The sequence below is a fragment of the Gorilla gorilla genome, chromosome 2 (genome assembly GCF_029281585.2).
Source record: "Gorilla gorilla gorilla isolate KB3781 chromosome 2, NHGRI_mGorGor1-v2.1_pri, whole genome shotgun sequence".
In the NCBI taxonomy this organism is placed as follows: Eukaryota; Metazoa; Chordata; class Mammalia; order Primates; family Hominidae; genus Gorilla; species Gorilla gorilla.
In genome coordinates this window covers 148266154-148286053 of record NC_086017.1, presented here as the reverse complement: position 1 = coordinate 148286053, position 19900 = coordinate 148266154, and positions in this window count along the sequence as shown.

The following is a 19900-nucleotide window of genomic DNA, read 5'->3' as shown; positions in this document are numbered from 1 at the left end:
AATGACAAAAGCAATCTGCAGAATTATATTAATACAGTGTACCAATTAGGTAAAGTTTTTAAAATACCTCAAAAAAGCTATACATTGCTTATTGAAACAAACATATGTAATGTAGTAAATACATATCAGACAGAAAAAATATGCACTAACTTTGAGAAAGTGATTAGTTCTGGGAAAGGAGAAAGGAGGCAGGGAGGAAGGGAGAGAAAAGGATTTGGAGAAATCCACAGTCTTCAATTGGATATCTAATGTTTTGTATATTTAAAAAATACTCTGACACAAGCATATAAAATGTTAATATTGTTACAAAAATGTTACGTTAATACTGGCACTGAAATAATCATTAAATTGTTCTCAATTCTTTTCTGTATGTTTGATATACTTCATGAAAGAGAGGGAGGCAAGAAAAAGGAGAAGACACAATGGTGGCGGAGAGACAGAGAGAGAGACAGAGAGAGATGAAATAGTTTGAACAACCTAGCACAGGATTCTAGACACGTTCTACCTGCCTCCTACAGACAGTGGTACCCATTTGACATTCACTAATGACACCGGTATTTGTTGCACCCCTTCCAAATGCAAACACTGCAGAGCATTCAGAGATGAGTAACACACACATCCCTGTAACTGTGAACCTAGTGAAAAAGAAAATGTTCTCTTGTGTTTCTTACATCAAGGCAGAAGAACATTTCCTTTCATTTAAAAGTATCCATTTTAAAAGGCTTATGCAAAACTTTTAGCATGTAAGGGGTTAACCTTCAGTCCTTTGGAACCCAAGCTAAGTAGATCCTCTATTTGGCAATAATGGATAACTGATGAGTTACATTTTTACACAGTCCACACAGCCAAGCCCTGGCTTTATCATCACACCCCCCTGCAACTCTTCTTCTGTAACTTTGAACTTGGCATAAACTCCTGATTCACAATATCCCACCCTCTCATTCTCTTTCTTTCTCTCTCTCTCTTTCTCTACTTGATTCTGCCCTCTCTCCTCCCTTCTGAGTACTTTGGACTCTCAGCCCAGCTAGGATTCTGTGCATTTGGTATCCTCCACAAACCGGAAGAGTTTATTGTCCTTCATCTCTTTCTGGTCATTTATTACAGATGCACAAAACACCGATCCCACGAGGTCCCCACTTTTAGCACTTCTCTATTCACAAGATACCCATTTATTCCTAACCTTGTTCATTGTCTCTGTGCCCAGCTCTTCTCTAGGATAAAAACTGCTTCCTCAATTCCATGGTAACAGCTTTCAGTGTTAAACACTATCAGAGATTTGTTGTTCAGTGTAGTTTTTTTTAAGCTTAAGCAATTACCTGTATCACAGCCACACAACTTTTTAAAAAATACTCTCACCAAAAAGAAATAAAAAAGAAAAGAAAAATATATAATATATACAGTATGTATGATTAGTGAGCACACAAGATCCTATTCTGAGAGACGATTTTATACTTTCTGATGAATCTATTTTGAGTTTTTTAAGTGTCCAGGGAAGACTGGCCACCCCAAGGTTTTAGGGGCCCTTTGCACTTTCCTATGGATGATTATTTATAAGCTGAATTCTTCAGCTTTCACTGGGAGATTTTGCACCACATAGAAAGAGCTCTGTTTCCTTAAAAGAACAATTCTTACTTTATGCTCCTGGGTTTAAACAAAATTCAAGATAAATTTCTGTTATTTAATAATAATTCCAAATAGTCTATTATGGATCACAGAATTCTTTGAAATTCATTTATTTTAAAGAAGCTTAGCGTTTTAGCTGTTTGTAAATATAAAATATAGGAAAGGAAGGGGCAAAAAGACTTAATTTTCTACAATTCAAATGAGTATTTCTAAACAATTTGAAGAAGTCTCAAAATCATGTGACTCTATTAAAGCTCTTTCAAGTCATGGGTATTGGGTATACACAAGGATATGTTAGCATTGCAGAAAGAAAAGCAGAGGAGCTCCAAACTGGCTTCATTCATTTGGAAAACAAAAAACAAGTATTTCTGTTTAAGTTGACTCGGACATTTTAAGTACAATGAAATCGAATTTCATCTTTCCCCTAGAAGCAACCAAGGATGAGACTGCCAGAAGAAATGTCCTGCCTATTTTAGCCCTTTCTGACCTGCACTCCGAGGAGTGAAAACTGAAGGGATTATCTTCACTTCACTTAGAGCCTGGAGAAAGAGGAAGGGGACTATTCACCCACAAACGCTTTCAGGGTCTGGAGGCAAAACACAAACTGTACTTCAGAATACATTTTCTTAAGTCCCTTTCTAAAGCAGACTAGTTGAAAAGTGGGTAGATTTTGTTTTGTTCTGTAATTTTAATACTTTGCTACCAAGACGATAAACAAATCTGCAACCCTCTGCTGGTGAGTTCATCCTGTCTTCTTTTTCTTCCTTGCCCCCTTCAGATCTCTGCCTTTCCTTTTATGTCCTATTTTCAGTGTTCTGTTGAAGTTATTCTGCCGAAAACAGCAACATACTTTTGTCTTTGGCGCCCTCTTATGGTCACTTTATTATTACAGCACAGCATCTAGCCGCATTTTAGTGAAGAATAAATCCCCTAATGAGGAACTTAGCTATTCCAAGTCTGAAAAGCCGTGAACAAATTCACTTTAATCTGTTTCTACAGAATGCCAATAAACCATTCATTCAACCAATCAAAAACCAAACCTCAAACCCAAACAGGCCCAACTTAGGTGATGTTCCTTCTCCCACTACTGAGGCAAGGACTTGAGAATTCCTTGCTGCCAGCCGTTATCCAGTTCCCATGGACTCATCCTTTCTGCATCCTTCCATATTTCTCTTTCAGTCCTTACTCAGAAGTTCTCTTTCAGAACCACACCTGCTGCAAGGGCCCAAAACCCTTTTATCCACAGTGGTGATTCTCGTCATGGTGAAACATGGAAGTCCTATGTAATATGCAGTGTGCTAGTCCCACTGAGTTTACTATAGTACTAGCTCTACCCTCCAAAGAGTCTTCTCCTCTTTCTGAACTTCCCCCCAGTTGCTGCCTTGTCAGGCCTTTCAAGTAGCAGCTGAAATACCATCACTTCTGGAAGCCTTCCCTGACCTCCCAGGGTATGCTTGGCTGTACCTTATCTTGTGGTCCTCCATAATTCATACACACTTCCATAATGGCAATTAACCAAGTGCACACTTGCCAAAGTGAGTTCAACAGAACTCTCTTCACATTCCATGAGATGCTCCATAGAAAAGGCATTCTGTGAACAAATACTTTGGGACAATGGAACATATTATATCCCCTTCTTGGAGAGTATTGCTTTTTCTGTCCTGTTGGCATGCCTGAGTCACCTCTGAGGAGCCATGTCTGATCTACTTCTGCATCCTGAAGGCAGAGTTGGCAGAACTGATGGGAGCCTTCACTTACCTGCGGGTACCTGTCCTCTCTGGGAGGCCACCACTCTGCAGGATACTCCTATCCTCACAGAGAGCTCAGAAAACCCTGCTAACCAGAATCATGCATCAGCTTCAAGGTCATCTCATGTCTAGGTGGCCAGTACCTGACTTTTTGCCAACTGCCTGTCTTCCCAATGTTCTGCTCTCACACTTTTGCTTGCCTTCAGAAACTTGCTCAACCCTGGACCTTTGCCACAGGGTTTCCTGATTTTTTTCCTGGGTGGATATGCCTATAGGCCTTGGCCCACAGGAACTGTGTGACTCTGGAGACTCTCTGTGCCTGGTCACTGTCGCACCATCCCTGTTCTACCTTCCCCTACCAGCCATAGCTCTCAGCCCCTGACAGAACTTGTTCTCTCTTCCAGGAGAACAAAATGGCACCTTAGTTCTGTCTCCCAGAATCGTCCTGCTTTTTTCTCAACCTACAACACATACTCAGACCACCTTGTCTCTCTCCTGGGTGACTAGAGCCTCCATCCTTTCTCCCACCCACGCAAAGCATTCTTTGTAAAAAGCAAATCTGATCGTGTCACTCCCCTTTCCAAAACCTCGCAATGGCTTCTGGTTGCTATTTGGATCAAGACCAAACCTCTCTGCTGTTGAGCCCCTGCCAAACTCTCCAGCTTTGTCTCACCACCTGTCTCGCCACATGGTACAGCCACACAGAAATTCTTTAAGTTCTTAAAACGGCACTTTTCCCCTATACCTAGGAGACACTATTCTCTCTATCTGGAGCTCTCCTCCCTTCTGGCCACTTCACATGGCTCATGGCTCATTCCACCCCTTCATATGTGTGTGCATGTGCGTGTGTGTGTGTGTGTGAGAGAGAGAGAGAGGAGGTTTCACTGTGTTGCCGTGGCTGGTCTGGAACTCCTGGACTCAAGCGATCCTCCCACCTCCCAAAGTGCTGAGTACATCTCCCATTCTCTACTCTCAGCCTAAACCTCACCTCCCCCAGAGGCCTGGCTCACATGACTCCCCAGGTTAGGATCCCACCCTCCAGGGGCTCCCATTGCCCTTTGCATTCCTTCTGTTACAAAACTCATCTTACTTTAGTGTAACTAACTGCTTCACACATTCTAATTTGTTCATGTCCGTCTCCTCCCCTCAAAATGGACACCAGGAGAGTGGAGGCCAGGTCCAAGTGGCTCACTCCTCTCTGCCCCCCACCCAGCACAGGGCCTGGCACAGCGCACTGCCCAGTAAACATTTGTTGAATGAATTTTAGATTGTGCAATGTGCTTGTAACGACAGAAGTGCACATTTTCCCCAACGATAATTTTATGGCCTATCTCAGTTTGAGGCCTCCTTCCACATCACACAAAGAAGGCCTTTTCTCTATATTTCTTTAACTGATTGTTTTCTTAAATGATTGTTTAGAACTAAACTTGGATCCAACCTAAAATAAAAGTCAACTGAATTATACATAAGCTGGAGTAGGGGGAGGGCGGTGGTACCTTCCATATTATCAAATGTACATACAACTGAGGTCAAAATTGTGGCTAAAATTTTTTTTTCGTGTCTAACACTTCAGAGTTTCCTAAGCTCTTTTACATGTATTATTTCATAATGTAACATTACATGTATTCTTGTATAATCTTGCATATACAATTGCAAATTACTGTATTTAAATGGGTTTCCTTTTGGTTCCCAAGATACTCCTCATTTATAACAATACTATTATTCAGATCATCAGAAAGGTTCTGGAGCTTTCATCACTGGGCGCCAGAATATGGTAGACCAATAACTTCAAAGTTCTGAGGAAAAATCATTTTCAATCCCAATTATTTATACTTGACCAAACTGATAATCAAGTGTAAGGATACAATAAAAACATTTTCAGACATTTAAGGACTCAAACAATTGACTTCCTGTGTATTGGTTTTAGAAAATCACTGGAAGTTTTGCTTCAGCAAAAGGAGGGAATAAAACAAAAAAAGAGAATAACATAAGAACCAGGAAACAGGTGAACCAAATGTGGGAAAGGGAAGGTTGGGGATGACGGAGAGGGATTACAGAAGAGGTAGAGAGAACACAGCAGGAGGACAGTGGGCAGGGCACTAAGTCTGGATTATGTTCTGCCTACAGACACACCACTCACATCAGCAGGGACTGAAGCCCAGCCCGTGCATGGCTCACCAAGCTAGGTGTTCTCATGGAGGGCTGAGTGCCCAAGCCCTCCGTTATACCCCATATGAGCCAAGGTTCCATATTAGCTTGTGGCATCCCTGAAAGAAGGCTTGTGGGAGATGAGGGAAGGAGGGGTGGAACTGACAGAATGTTTGGAATTGCTTTAGAGAGTTTGGAAAAATTATGAATAAGCTCGTTGGACCATTTGGAAAAAAACAGTCAGCTCTTCTGCTTGAGCTTCCATAACACCACAGACTGCAAGCAGAAACAACAGAAATTTATTTTCTGACAATTCTAGATGCTAGTAGTCCAAGATGAAGGAATTGGTGGGTTTGGTTTTTTCAGAGGCCTTGCTCCTCGGCTTGCAGATGGTTGCTTTCTTACTATGTCCTCATATGGTCTTTCTCTGTGCACACACATCCCTGGTGCCTTTTCCTCTTCTTATAAGGACACTAGTCACATTGGATTACGGCCCACCCCAACAGCCTCATTTTAACTTTATCACCTCTTTAAAGTTCTTGTCTTCAAATATAGTCACATTCTGGGGTACTAGGGATTAGAGATTCAACATCTGAAATTTGTGGCGACACAATTTTGCCCATAATAGTCATATAGTAAACCAAACAAATGAGAAAAAAATAAAGCAATTATCAACTCAAGGAAAAATGGAAGTTGTAACAGAAATGATCATGGTAGATTATCTGGCTGGCAGTAAGATAATGATACATCACCATTTTCATGTAAACACTGACTATGGTTTAACCAAAGCTTCACTAATGGGAAAATGGGGGCTGAGGATAATGTAGGAGAGAAGAGAGAGTGGGGAGAGAGAGAGCACAATCCTCGACTACCACGAAGAAAATTTAATAGATAATGTTCACAACAGGTAAGTCAAGAAAGTACAGAATAAGATTAGAGACATGGAGGTAAACACCGAAAGAAACAGCTACAGGCTGCTCTGCCTGTGGAGAAGACATTCTTTTATTCCTTTACCTTCCTAATAAACTTGTTTTCACTTTTAAAAAAGAAAAGAAAGAAAGAAAATAAACAGCTACAGTGGTTGAAAGTAGTCGTATTTAGTGGGATAGAATCATGGGTGGGGAATGCTGGGGAAAGGAACTACTACATTTTATTATAAGCTTTTTGTACTATCTAATGTTTTAACTATGTGTAGATATTACTATAGTTAAAAATTAATTTTTAAAAGCTTAATTTTTTTGAGACAAAGTCTCACTCTGTCACCCAGGCTAAAGTGTAGTGGCATGATCTCAGGTCACTGCAACCTCCCCCTCCAGGGTTCAAGTGATTCTCCTGCCTCAGCCTCCCAAGTAGCTGGGATTACAGGCGACTGCCACCACGCCTGGCTAATTTTTGTATTTTTAGTAGAGACAGGGTTTCACCATGTTGGCCAGGCTGGTCTGGAACTCCTGGCCTCATGTGATCCGCCTGCCTCGGCCTCCCAAAGTGCTGGGATTACAGGCATGAGCCATTGCACCCACCCAAAAGTTTAACTTTTTTTCTTCCAACTTTTATTTTAGGTTCGGTGGGTACACGTGCACATTTTTTACATGGGTAAGTTGCATGTCACTAGGGGTAGGTGTGTACCCAGGTAGTGAGTGTAGTATTCAATAGGTGGTTTCTCATCACCCAAGTAGTGAGTATAGTACATGATAGGTGGTTTCTTGATCCTCACCCTCTCCCACCCCCACCCTCTCAAGTAAGCTGCAGTTCTTTGTGTTGACGTGTACTCAGTGTTTAGCTCCCACTTATAATTGAGAACAGGCAGTATTTGGTTTTCTGTTCCTGTGTTAATTCACTTAGGATAATAGCCTCCTCCTACATCCATGTTGCTGCAAAGGACACAATTTTGTTATTTTTCATGGCTGCATAGTATTCCATGGTATATATATACCACATTTTCTTTATCCAATCCACTGTTGATGGGCATCTAGGTTAATTCTGTGTCTTTGCTATTGTGAAAAGTGCTGCAATGAACAAACATGTGTATGTGTCTTTGTGGTAGAACAACTTATATTCCTTCGGGTATATACCCAGTAATGGGATTGTTGGATCAAATGATAGTTCTGTTTTTGGTTCTTTGAGAAATCTCCAAACTGCTTTCCACAGTGGCCAAACTAATTTACATTCCCGCCAACAGTGTATATGTCTTCCCTTTTCTCCACAGCCTCACTAGCATCTGCTATTTTTTGACTTTTTAATAATAGTCCTTCTGACTGGTGTGAGATGGTGTCTCATTGTGGTTTTGATTTAATTTCCCTAATGACTAATGATGTTAAGCATTTTTTCATATGCTTTTTGGCCAAATTTAACTTTTAAATACTTCTAATTTTAACACATTTGGGTGGCACCAACACAGACTCATGCTACCATGTTTACTTATTTGTGTGCAAAATTCTGAATAATCTCCTCCCACTTCTATTTTATTAAAACATATCCTAAGTTGCAAAAACAACTGTTTAAAATCTCTTATCCATTTGCAACTTCTTCATGTGGACTGGAACTTTCTCAATATTTGCAGCCAAAACAAAATTCAGACATGAACTGGATTTTGAGGTTATAAAGCCACAGCGGTCATCTGGAAATTGATTTCAAATGTCTGTGTTCATAAAAACAGACTTACTGTTCTTACTGACTTATAATAAATAAATGTTTTATATTTTACCTAATAAAATAGATTCTAATAAAATGCTGCTGCATCTCTTCCACTATTTCTTTTCCAGATAATGGGAGGGAAGACATTTAGGAAAGCTGATTATCTGGAAGCCCCTTTCTCTTAGTCCACTTGGAATTCCCAACAGGGACCGAAACTTCCAAGACTTTCATCACTGCAACAGGAATGCTGGCAAGTGAGAAGAGGGGAGGAAACAGTCCCTGGAGTTCACTACCTAAGTCAAAGACTTCCTTTAACTGTCCATCTCCCTTACTAGTCTTAGTAAATCACACATCTTTGAAATTTCCAGCTTTGGTCCCCATTTTTACATAAATGATACAACAAATACATTTTTTGGTTCCTTTATAAGGCTCACATGCAAATATAAAGACAAGATACTGACCTAGTGTCAACTGGATAAAAATGCTTGTTCTTTGTAGAACTATGCTTAAACAGTTCTTAAAACCTTAGTAGCAAAACCAGGTAATAATTTTAAGCTGATGTGAAGGAAAACATCTTTGAAGAGTTCCTAATCAAAGTTTCTGTCCAGCAGCAAGTTAATTTTTGAAGTTTCTCAGAGTTCAGGATGGTCACCAAGCTGTTTGCTTAAGTGTGTTTCTATAGTTACTTGCTTACTGAGGAAACAGAAAAGAGGATTATAGGTATCTGTGATCCCTCTCTTCCCTATAAGGATGTGATGTGAAGGGACTTAGGCATTAAGTATCCAGAGGGAGTTTAACATTAGACCCCAATTTTTTAGAAACAAACAAATGCCGCACTAATGTGACGTTTGGGTCACATTAAAAGGCTAAGCTTGCAGGGCTAGAGAAGATTTTTAATATCTTCCCAGATGATCAGTATTCACATCTGGATATTGCCACCTGGTGATTAGTAGTTTCTTCATCATCATCATCAACCTCATCATCAATATTCCTTCTCAATATGGTACACAAAAAGTAATAAATTACCTCAGGCATAGACAAACCTCTTTTCTCACATTTTTTATAAACTTATAAACTAAAACTTTATAAATTTACAAATAAAAATGTAATGATATGTTAAGACCAGTGGTGGCAAATGAAAATGCCCACTGAGACCGCACAATGTGAGGAAGACACGTATGAAGAATATATGCTATCTAGGGCTGCCACTCTACTTTTTCCAGCTGGTTGTTGCCATGTTAGAATGAGATTTTAACATTCCAAATATTCTAATATTTCAAGAGAAGCTGAAATTTTTAATTTTTATGTGAAATATGATTTTCACATTTGACAAACAGTTCAAACTTTTTAAAAATGTGTAGGCTTTTCAAAATAGGGCTATGCTCTTGACCCATCCCAAGGGCTGCTAGTTTCATCTCCTGACTTAGGCAATGACAATAGACTCCCTTTCCATTTGCTAAGTCATAAACTATATCATACAGGGTAAGTGTTAACCAATAATTCTAATTTAAATGGACACTACTGTTACAAACCTAAACTTTAACTAGTCCCTACTTTGAACAGTGATTTTTTTTTCCTCCCACATACAGGCTGCCTCATGTAATGACCGTGTTTTTTTCTGGGTGCTCTGGCTGGTTATTCACCTGTTGGCTCTCAGGCCTGTGTGCACCTCCTGCGTTCTACTCTATCACAGCACACTGGACACCTGGAAACTACAATCCCACACTCCCTTCCCAGCTAAATTCCAGTCAGGTTCAGCCAATGGGAGGCGCTGGGGGAAACTAAAGAGCAGGAAGAAGGCAGAAGCCATTGCTCATTCTATCTCTTTCTCTCTCTCTCCCTACCCCTCGTCTAGTTTTAGCAGCCCTCCATCAATGGCTCTGAGTAGCTAAGCCTGAAATCCACTCCAGAGCAGGAGCCTCAGCAGCCTCCTGCTTCTCAATCACTCAGTTTCTCCTTTTACTCCTTAGCCCTGGGATGCTAGTGGTTTCCTGCAGTTACAATTCTTTCCATAACCTTGCCTTCCCCTGACTGTTTTCCCAGCCCTTCCTTCACCCTTACTACCAACTCTTGAAATGCACAGAGGTGTTTTCTTTTCCTGTTTCAAACCTGACTATTGGAATACTCCCACATTTCTGCCTATATTCAGTTGTATAAATAATATCTGCTCATAAAAGCTGGTTGCATCTGCAAAGCATATCTTGAACCCCTGCCATTCTTACTTAAACTCCAGGGACCTTCTTTTTCAAATTCAAGTTAGCTGCTACTTCCTCAAAATTTTTGTAAGGTAGTGTTTCCCAATTTGCCTTATGATACAAGTTGTTTGGGGCACTTGTTTAAAAACACAGTTTCCCAATCCCTCCCTAAATCTGATGTATCAAATCACCTGGGGAGTAGCTTGGAAATATGTATTTTTTTTTTTAGCTATGGAGGTTGCAGGGGGGTCTCACTATGTTGCCCAAGCTAGTCTTGAACTCCTGGCCTCAATCAATCCACCCCCTTCAGCCCCCGAAACTAGCTGAGATTATAGTGCAAGCCACTACATCAGGCTGAAAATACGTAGCTTTGACAAACACCCCAGGTGATTCTAACCCTCAAGCAAGCTTGAGAAACACTTGTGAGGAATACCTTTTCTGAGGCCAAGTTTATTCCTATGCCCATTAATCGTTGAGACCCGCTGCCCCGTACAATCATCTTGGCTACAGTGGACAATCCAATCAGTTATCTCCCCCTATACAGATAAAGAGCAATGATCACTGGCAGCTTAGTTTTTAAAGGCAAAATTAATCTGCCAAAATGGCATAAGTAGCAATAAAATTATCTATAATTTTAAAACTGGGACTATATAATTGAAATGAATAGGTTTAGGAAATGGAAAGGCTTGGATTTAAATATCAATGACATCACTTAGTAACTATATGACATGCAGCAAGCTGTTTAACCTCTTAGAGCTTCAGTCTTCTATAAAACGAGAATAATATCATCTACTTCAAAGCTGTTCTGAGGATTAAGTAAGAATATGTGTAAGTCACCTAGCTTGGTCCCTGGCCTGTAAAAGACATCCAGTAAATACATGTTCCCTTCCTAACCGATAAGAAGAATGCTGGATTTATGGTATATTTGTATTGTATCAACCTGGTTGAACTGGAACTACAGTTCCCAAAATGCCTCTTCCTGCATAATTCTGAGTTATCATGGAACACCAAAGATAGTTTGCTGGAGAGAGATTCCATCAAACTGTCTTTGGAAGGAAAGCAGCACTATGTTGTCTATACATAATGAACAAGTAAATATAAATAAACAGATTGTGGTTTGAAAGGATGTGATCTGATAGAAATCAAATGGGGAAAGGGAAGCACTGAATAGCTAGCTGGCTTCCTTAGACAGGATGACCTAGGAAGTCCTCTCTGAGGAAGTAGCATTTAACCCCTCATCCTGACGACTCAAGGATAAGCTGACAGCCAAGCTAACAGCTGGAAGCAGAACTACCCAGGCAGAAAGAACAGCCAATGTAAAGGCTTCAAGTATGCCCTGGGCATCTGGAGTAAAATAGAGGAAGGAAAGAAGGAATGGTGGAGATTCAGATATGCATGACCTTAATAGGCTATGGTTTTTTTAAAAATGTGGGGATTTTATTTTAAGTGTAACAACCCCACTGAGGAGTCGGGGGTATAAGTGGTGGGATGTTATATAATCCTTTTAATGTTTTTAATTTCAAAGATCATTTGTTTCACATCTTTTAGATTATCAAATATTTTTTAAGTCAGACAATATCAGGTGTTGGAGACTATAGGGAAATGAGAACACTCAGACTGCTGGCAAAAATGAGCTGTCATTTGGAGAGCAGTTTGACAATTTCAGGTAAAAGTGAAAATGCATATACCATATGATCCAGTATTTCCATTCATTCCTGCATTTCTGCCACAGAAATTCTGGAATATTGCACAAGAAGACATGTCTAAGTCTGAACATTGTGGCACTGTGAGTAACAATAAAAGATTAAAGGCAGTGAAGTATTGATGGATGAATAAGTAAAATAAGCTATGTCTGTCTAATGCAATTCTATTCAGTAATGAAATGAAGTTGATCTCTACTAATATATAAATGTTTAAATAGGCAAAACAATATTAGACATAACAATGCTAGACACTGGATACAAATATGGGAAATAAAAGTATAAAAGCTTGGGCAAGAAAGGCATATGCAAAGTTCATCATAGTGGTTGCATCAAAGAAAGAAGGAAAAGGAATGACGTTAGGTAGAGGGGTACAAAAAGGAGTTTAGCTCAATTAATATTATTTTATTTATTCAAGAAAAATAAATCTGATAAAAATGCTTGAATGTTAACATTTGTTCATTTGAGGAGATGTATATCAGTTTGTTATTACTGTAGATTTCTATGGTTTTAATCTTTGTCCATATTAAGCCAAAGACTCTGGTTTCACAGAGGAGCAAGAGTAGACACAGAGACCACAGAAGTTGTTGACAGTGGTCCAGGAGACAGAAGTGATGCCTTGGATTAGGGTGAAGTCACTGAAGACAGAGAGAGGCCAACACACTCAAGACATATTTTAAAGGATTCACTAATGTTTTGAATGGGGGTGAGAAAAAGATAAGAATTAAAGTAACTCCTAGGTTTGAAGCTTAAGCAGCTCAGAGGACAACATTTACAGAGATTCAGAACACTGATTAAGGAAGGTTATAGAGGTAGAGGTGGTAGAGAAGGATGTCAAGGATCCAGAGTTTAACTAAATTGTGACTGTTAAGTCTGGGAGGCCAATTAAATATCCAAGTGGAGATGTCAATCAGGCAATGAGATATCTGACCCTAGTGCACAGAGGAGAGGTCAGAAATGGAAATATAAACTAGGAAGTTGCCAGTATATGAAGGTATCTAAGCCATAAGACTGAACGAAATTGTGAAGAGAGATAGTATGTAAAGAAAAAAAGGCAGGACTGAGCCTGGGGAACTCCTGGTAGATCTGGGGGGTGCAGTGAAGGAAGAGCAGGAAAGGTAGAAGTAAAACCAGGAAAGAATGGTGTCACAGAAACTAGCAGAGAAACAAGTAAAATGAGGATTAAGGTATGTTAAAGCTGGCAACACAGTCATCAGTGATCTTGACAAGAATAGTATCAATAGAGGGATGGAGGCAAAAGTCAATAAATTGAAAAATGAAAAAGCCTCTCCATTTATTTTAAATGTTTCATAACATAATTTAATTTTAATTTTTTTTTTTTTTTTTTGAGACAGAGTCTCGCTCTGTCGCCCAGGCTGGAGTGCAGTGGCACGGTCTTGGCTCACTGCAACCTCCACCTCCCAGGTTCATGCCATTCTCCTGCCTCAGCCTCCTGAGTAGCTGGGACTACAGGCACCCGCCACCACGCCCGGCTAATTTTTTGTATTTTTAGTAGAGATGGGGTTTCACCGTGTTAGCCAGGATGGTCTCGATCTCCTGACCTCGTGATCCGCCCGTCTCGGCCTCCCAAAGTGCTGGGATTACAGGCATGAGCCACCGTGCCTGGCCTTGATTTTCCTTTAATATTAACTCTTAGATGGGAAATAAGAAAATGAACAGCAAGAGTAGGCAACTCAACAAGTTTTGCTCAGTAAAGGAGCACAGATAGAATTGTGACTAGAGAGGGAATTGTTATCAAGGAAGGCATGGGTTTTATTTTGCTTTTTACATTTTTGAGATGCAAAGTATTTGAGCATGTGTACATGGGCTTTAAGGAATTATCTAGTAGCAAGAGAGACACTAAGATGTAGGGAGGAGAAAAAGATTGGTCGCATGAACAAAGTTGAGGGGAGAAGTATTCTAGCACACATTGAGAGATGCTTCTTCCACTGTAATAGAAGACAGAAAATGTCATTACAGGGCTTGAGGTTTGGCTCTAGAAAAACAACAGTGTTCCTGAAGGAGGCAGTGAGGTCACTAACCAAAAGAAAAGGAAGAGAGATGTTTCAAAAAGTTTGAGAAGGAAAGAAAAGTCATCTGAGAGAGTGGAAACTGAACCCACTAGGAAGGAGAACAAGATTTCAGACAATGTCCAGTGCCTATTTAAAATCAGTGGTCACTAGGTGACAGCTACACTAAAATCTCAGAATTCACCACTGTAGAATTCATCCATGTAACCAAAAGCCACTCATATCCCAAAAGCTATTAAAATTTTAAAAAACATGGATAGATCTTGAGGCCATTATCCTCATCAAACTAACGCAGGAATAGAAAAACAAATACCGCATGTTCTCATTTATAAGTGGGAGCTAAATGATGAAGACACATAGACACATAGAGGGGAACAACACACACTGGGGCCTCACAGAGGATGGAGGCTGGGAGGAGGGAGAGGATCAAGAAAAATAACTAGGAGTACCAGGTTCTTTTAAACTGTCAACCTATACACTTTAGTATAGAATTCTATACTCAGCAAAAATATCCTTCCGGAATGAAGGAAAAATCAAGACACCCAGATGAAAGAAAGTAAAAGAATTTGTCATCAGCAGACCTATACTAAAAAAGGGCTAAAGAAAATTTTCTGAAGAGAAAGAAAATGAGTTTTTTAAGGAACCTTGGAACAGCAGGAAAGAAGAAAGGACATGGGAAATAACAGCAGACTTTTCTTCTCCTCTTGTATTATCTAAATTGTAACTGATGGTTGAAGCAAAAATTATAACACTGTGTGCTATGGTTCTAAATACACCCAGGCAACCAAAGCAGAAATGGACAAAGGAAATCACATCAAGTTAAAAAGTTTCTGCAGAACAAAGGATACAAGCAACAAAGTGAAGAGACAATCCACAGAACGGAAGAAAAAAATTGCAAACTACTCATCTGACAAGGGATTAATAACCAGAATACATAAGGAGTTCAAAATACCCTATAGGAGAAAATCTAATAATCCAAACAAAAAAAATGGAAAAAAGATTTGAATAGACTTTTCTCAAAAGAAGACATATGATTGACATACAGGAATATGAAAAGATACTCAACATCATTGATCATCAGAGAAATGCAAATCAAACTACAATGAGTTTTCATCTCACCCCAGTTAAAATGGCTTATATCCAAAAGATAGGCAATAACAAATGCTGGTGAGGATGTGCAGACAAGTGAACCCTTGAAAATTTGGTGGGAATGTAAATTAGTACAACCACTAGGGAAAACAATTTGGATGTTCCTCAAAAAACTAAAAATTGAGCTACCATATGACCCAGCAATCCCAATGCTGGGTATATACCCCAAAGAAAGGAAATCAGTGTGTTAAGAGATATCTGTACCCCTATGTTTGTTTCAGTATTGTCTACAATAGCTAAGATTTGGAAGCAATCTATGTGTCCATCAACAGAGGAATGGATAAAGAAAATGTGGTATATATACACAATAAAGTACTATTCAGCCATAAAAAAGAATGAGATCCAATCACTTGCAACAACATGAATGGAATTGGAGATTATTACGTTAAATGAAACAAGCCAGTCACAGAAAAACAAACATCACATGTTTTCACTTATTTGTGGGATCTAAAAATCAAAACAATTGAACTCATGGATGTAGAGAGTAGAAGGATGGTTACCAGAGACTGGGAAGGGTACTGGGAGGGGCTGGGGGGGAGGGGGATGATTAATGGGTACAAAAAAATAGTTCAAAACAATGAATAAGACTTACTATTTGATAGCACAACAGGGTAACTATAGTCAACAATAACTTACTTGTGCATTTTAAAATAACTAAAAGAATGTAATTGGATTATTTGTAACCCAAAAGATAAATGCTTGTGGGAATGAAAATTCCATTATCCATGACGTGTTTATTTCACATCATATGCTTGTACCAAAACATCTCATGTACCCCATAAATATATATACCTACTATGTACCCCAAAAAATTAAAAATAAAAAGTTTTTAAAAATAAGCGAAGACAGTTATAGAACACAAAGCAGATTTAATCCAAATAAGACTACCTCAAGATATTTAATAATCAAACTCCCAAAGGTCAATGATATGGTTTGGATGTTTGACCCCTCCAAATCTCATGTTGAGGTATGATTCCTAGTGTTGGGTGGGAGGCGTTTAAATCATGGGGACAGATCCCTCATGAAGAGTTTAGTGCTGTCTTCATGCTAATGACTGAGTTCTCACTCTGAGTTCATACAAGATCTGGTTGTCTAAAAGTTTGTGGCAACTCCCCTCTCTGTCTCTTGTTTCTGCTGTCATTATTTGACATGCTGGTTCCCCTTCACTTTCTGCCACAACTGTATGCTTCTTAGGCAGAGGTGGCATAAAAACCTGACCCAACTATATGCTATCTACTAGAAACTCAGTTCAAATGTAATAATGCAGACAAGTTGAAAGTAAAAGGGTAGGAAATTATCCTTTTATCCTTGTATCATACAAACATTAATCAAGGAAATCAGAAGTGATATTAATATCAAATAAAGTGACTTCTGGGTAAAGAAAATTACCAGCAACAGGAAAGGATATTAAATAATGAAAAAAGGGTCAATCCACCAAGAAGACATAGCAATTCTAAACGTATATGAAGCAAACAATAGAGCTGAAAATATGTGAAGCAAAACCGAAGGCTAAATAGACAAATCCACAATTATAGTGGAGAGTTCAACACCCCTCTTCAGCAATTAATAGAACAACTAGACAGAAAATAAGATATAAAATACTCAAAAACACATTTATCCAATAGAATCTATTCAATACTTACAGAACATTCCACCCAACAACAACAGAATACACATGTTTTTCAAGTGTTCATGGAACATATACCAAAATAGGCCATGTCCTGGACCATAAAATGAACCTCAGCAAACTTAAAAGAATTGAAGTCATAAAGAATATGTTCTACAACTACAATGGAATCAGCTAAAGTTGAATAACAGATAACAAGAAAATCTTCAAGGAACACACATGCATGAATCCCAGATAAAGTCTCAAGGGAAACTGAAAAATAAGTTGAATTACATGAAAATGAAAGCACAACATATCAAAATGTGTGAGACACAGCTAGAGCAGTACATAAATGAAATTTTATGGCATTAATTGCATATATTAGAAAAAAGGAAAAGTCTCAAATCCATAATCTAAGCTCCCAATTCAAGAACTTAGAAAAAGAAGAGCAAATTAAACCCAAAGCAAGGAGAAAAAAAAACATAATAAAGATAAAAGCAGAAATCAATGAAATTGGAAATAGAAAAAAATTAATGAAACACACAGCTGGTTCTTTGAAAAGATCAATTAAAATGACAATTCTATATCAAGACTAAGAAGGAAAAAAAGAATGTACAAATTACGAACATCAGTAATTAAAGAGGCAATATTACTGCAGACCCTGCAGACATCAAGAGAACAATAAGGGAATGCTATGAACAACTCTACAACACGCATATGGCAATAAACCAAATGTCCCACTTTCTCAAGAAACACAAACTATCACAACTCATTCAATATGAAATAAATCATTTAAATAACCTTATAACTCTTAAGAAAATTAAATTCATAATTTCTAAAGCTACCAAAAAAAAGAAATCCCCAGGCCCAGGTGATTTCACTGGAGAATTATACTAAATGTTTAAGGAAGAATTAATACCAGTTGTACACAATCTCTTCTAGAAAATAGAAGAGGAGAGAACACTTCCCAATTTATTTTATGAAGCTAGTATTACCTTGATGCCAAATCCAGACAAGGCAATACAAAAAAATGACCAGCCTATATTCCTTATTAGTATAGATGCAAGAATCCTTGACACAACATTGGTAAATAGAATTCAGTATTATATAAAATGAATTATATACATGACCAAGAGAGGTTTTTTCAGGTATGCAAAGCTGTTTCAAAATTCAAAATTAAGTAATGTAATTTCCACCATATGTATAAAACCATACCACATTAACAAGTTAAAGAAAAAAAATTACATGATCATATTAATCAATCCAGAAAAAGCACTGGACAAAAATCCAATACCCATTTATGATTTTAAAGAAAACCCTCAACAAACAGGAATAGATGATAACTTCTTCAAGTTGATAAAGAACTGTATTAGTCTGTCTTTATACTGCTGTAAAGAACTTTCCTCTTTGTAAAGGAAAGAGGTTTAATTGACTCACAGTTCTACACGGTGGGGAAGCCTCAGGAAACTTAAAATCATGGCGAAGGCAAAGGTGAAGCAAGGCACCTTCTTCACAAGGTGGCAGAGAGGAAAAGGGCTAAGCAAAAGGGGAAGAGCCTTTTATAAAACCATCAGATCTCATAAGAACTCACTATCACGAGAACAGCATGGGGAAAACTGCCCCCATGATTGAATTACCTCCACCTGGTCTCTCCCTTAACACGTGGGGACTATGGGGATTACAATTCAAGATGAGTTTTAGGTGGAGACATAAAGCCTAGCCATATGAAGAACATAAACAAAAAACCTCTACAGCTCACAGCATATTTAATGGTGAGAGACTGAACACATTCCCCATGAGATCAGTAATAAGGCAAGAACATCTGCTCTTACCACTCTTAGTAAACATAATTCTGTAACTTCTATTTAGCGCTATAAGGTAAGAAAAGGGAGTAAAGTGCATACAATCAGGAGGGAAGAAATAAAACTGCTTTGATTTGGAGCCCATTTACCCAGCGGATCCCTCACCTGGCTTGGAAGAATGAGTCAGGAAAGGTATTGTTGCATAGACGACACAGCAGCAGAGCTCCAGCCCTGTGCTTAGCTCACGAGCTACAAAGCGAGGTTCCCACTGACTGTCTCTTATAGTACTGGTGGCTACAAGGTTCTACTCAAAATTACCTTGCAAATTCCCCCATTTAGACGTTTTCTTTGGTCTTTGTTTCTATGGTGGACAGCCACAGCAAGGGCAGCATCAAGTGGCACCCAAGACCCTCAGTCATTCCCAGGTACCAGTGATGGGTTTGGTAAGGATCTTATCACCTTCCAGAGCCCTCATACGCCTCTGTTCCCAGATTCATGGCCCCTTCAGCAATGCCACTGTTCCTCTTGCTCACACAAAACATAGGTGCACACAAATACATATGCATACATGCACAAACACTCTTTCTAAGGCTGCTTTACAAAAGCCTAGGTATAAGGTTTTAGAATGCCATTTATAACAGGAGGTTATAATCACATGCACAGACTGGTTTGGAAAATAAAAATGTTAAATTCTCTGTGACATATATTTTCTCTAATCACAATCAGACTGTTTTGGACCCAGCTAATTATTGACTTGTTGTCTGCCCAATTCAACCTATAGTTTTCAAAGTGCTCATGGTCAACTAATTTCCACCAGGATTTTTCTTTACCTAAAATAGGTTGAATGTAGACTCAGGCAGAGAAATCTGACAGAGGGTCTGAAATGATGGCGTGTGCATTGCCTGAAAGCGTGAAGATCTTGGAGTGCCGATCCATGTAGCCATGAAGCAGGCTCCTGATAACCCAGCTACTATTGTCAGCACCTCCTTGTGCCAAATATTTTATCTTGCATTTAACTCTTACCAACAACACTGCAAGATGACTATCCCCAATTAGATTCTGAGGCCAGAGGGATTAAATGACTCAAGCTGGCAGGTGGCATGATCAGATTTAACCCTTTCCACTTTAGGACCTATTCTGCTATACCATAATGTAGGTGCATACAGGACAATTTTCTCATGATCGTATGACCTCCTTCCCCCAAATCATTGCATACCAACAATTATATAAAGTTCCAAAGTTATTTTGAAAGATGAAAAAGTAAT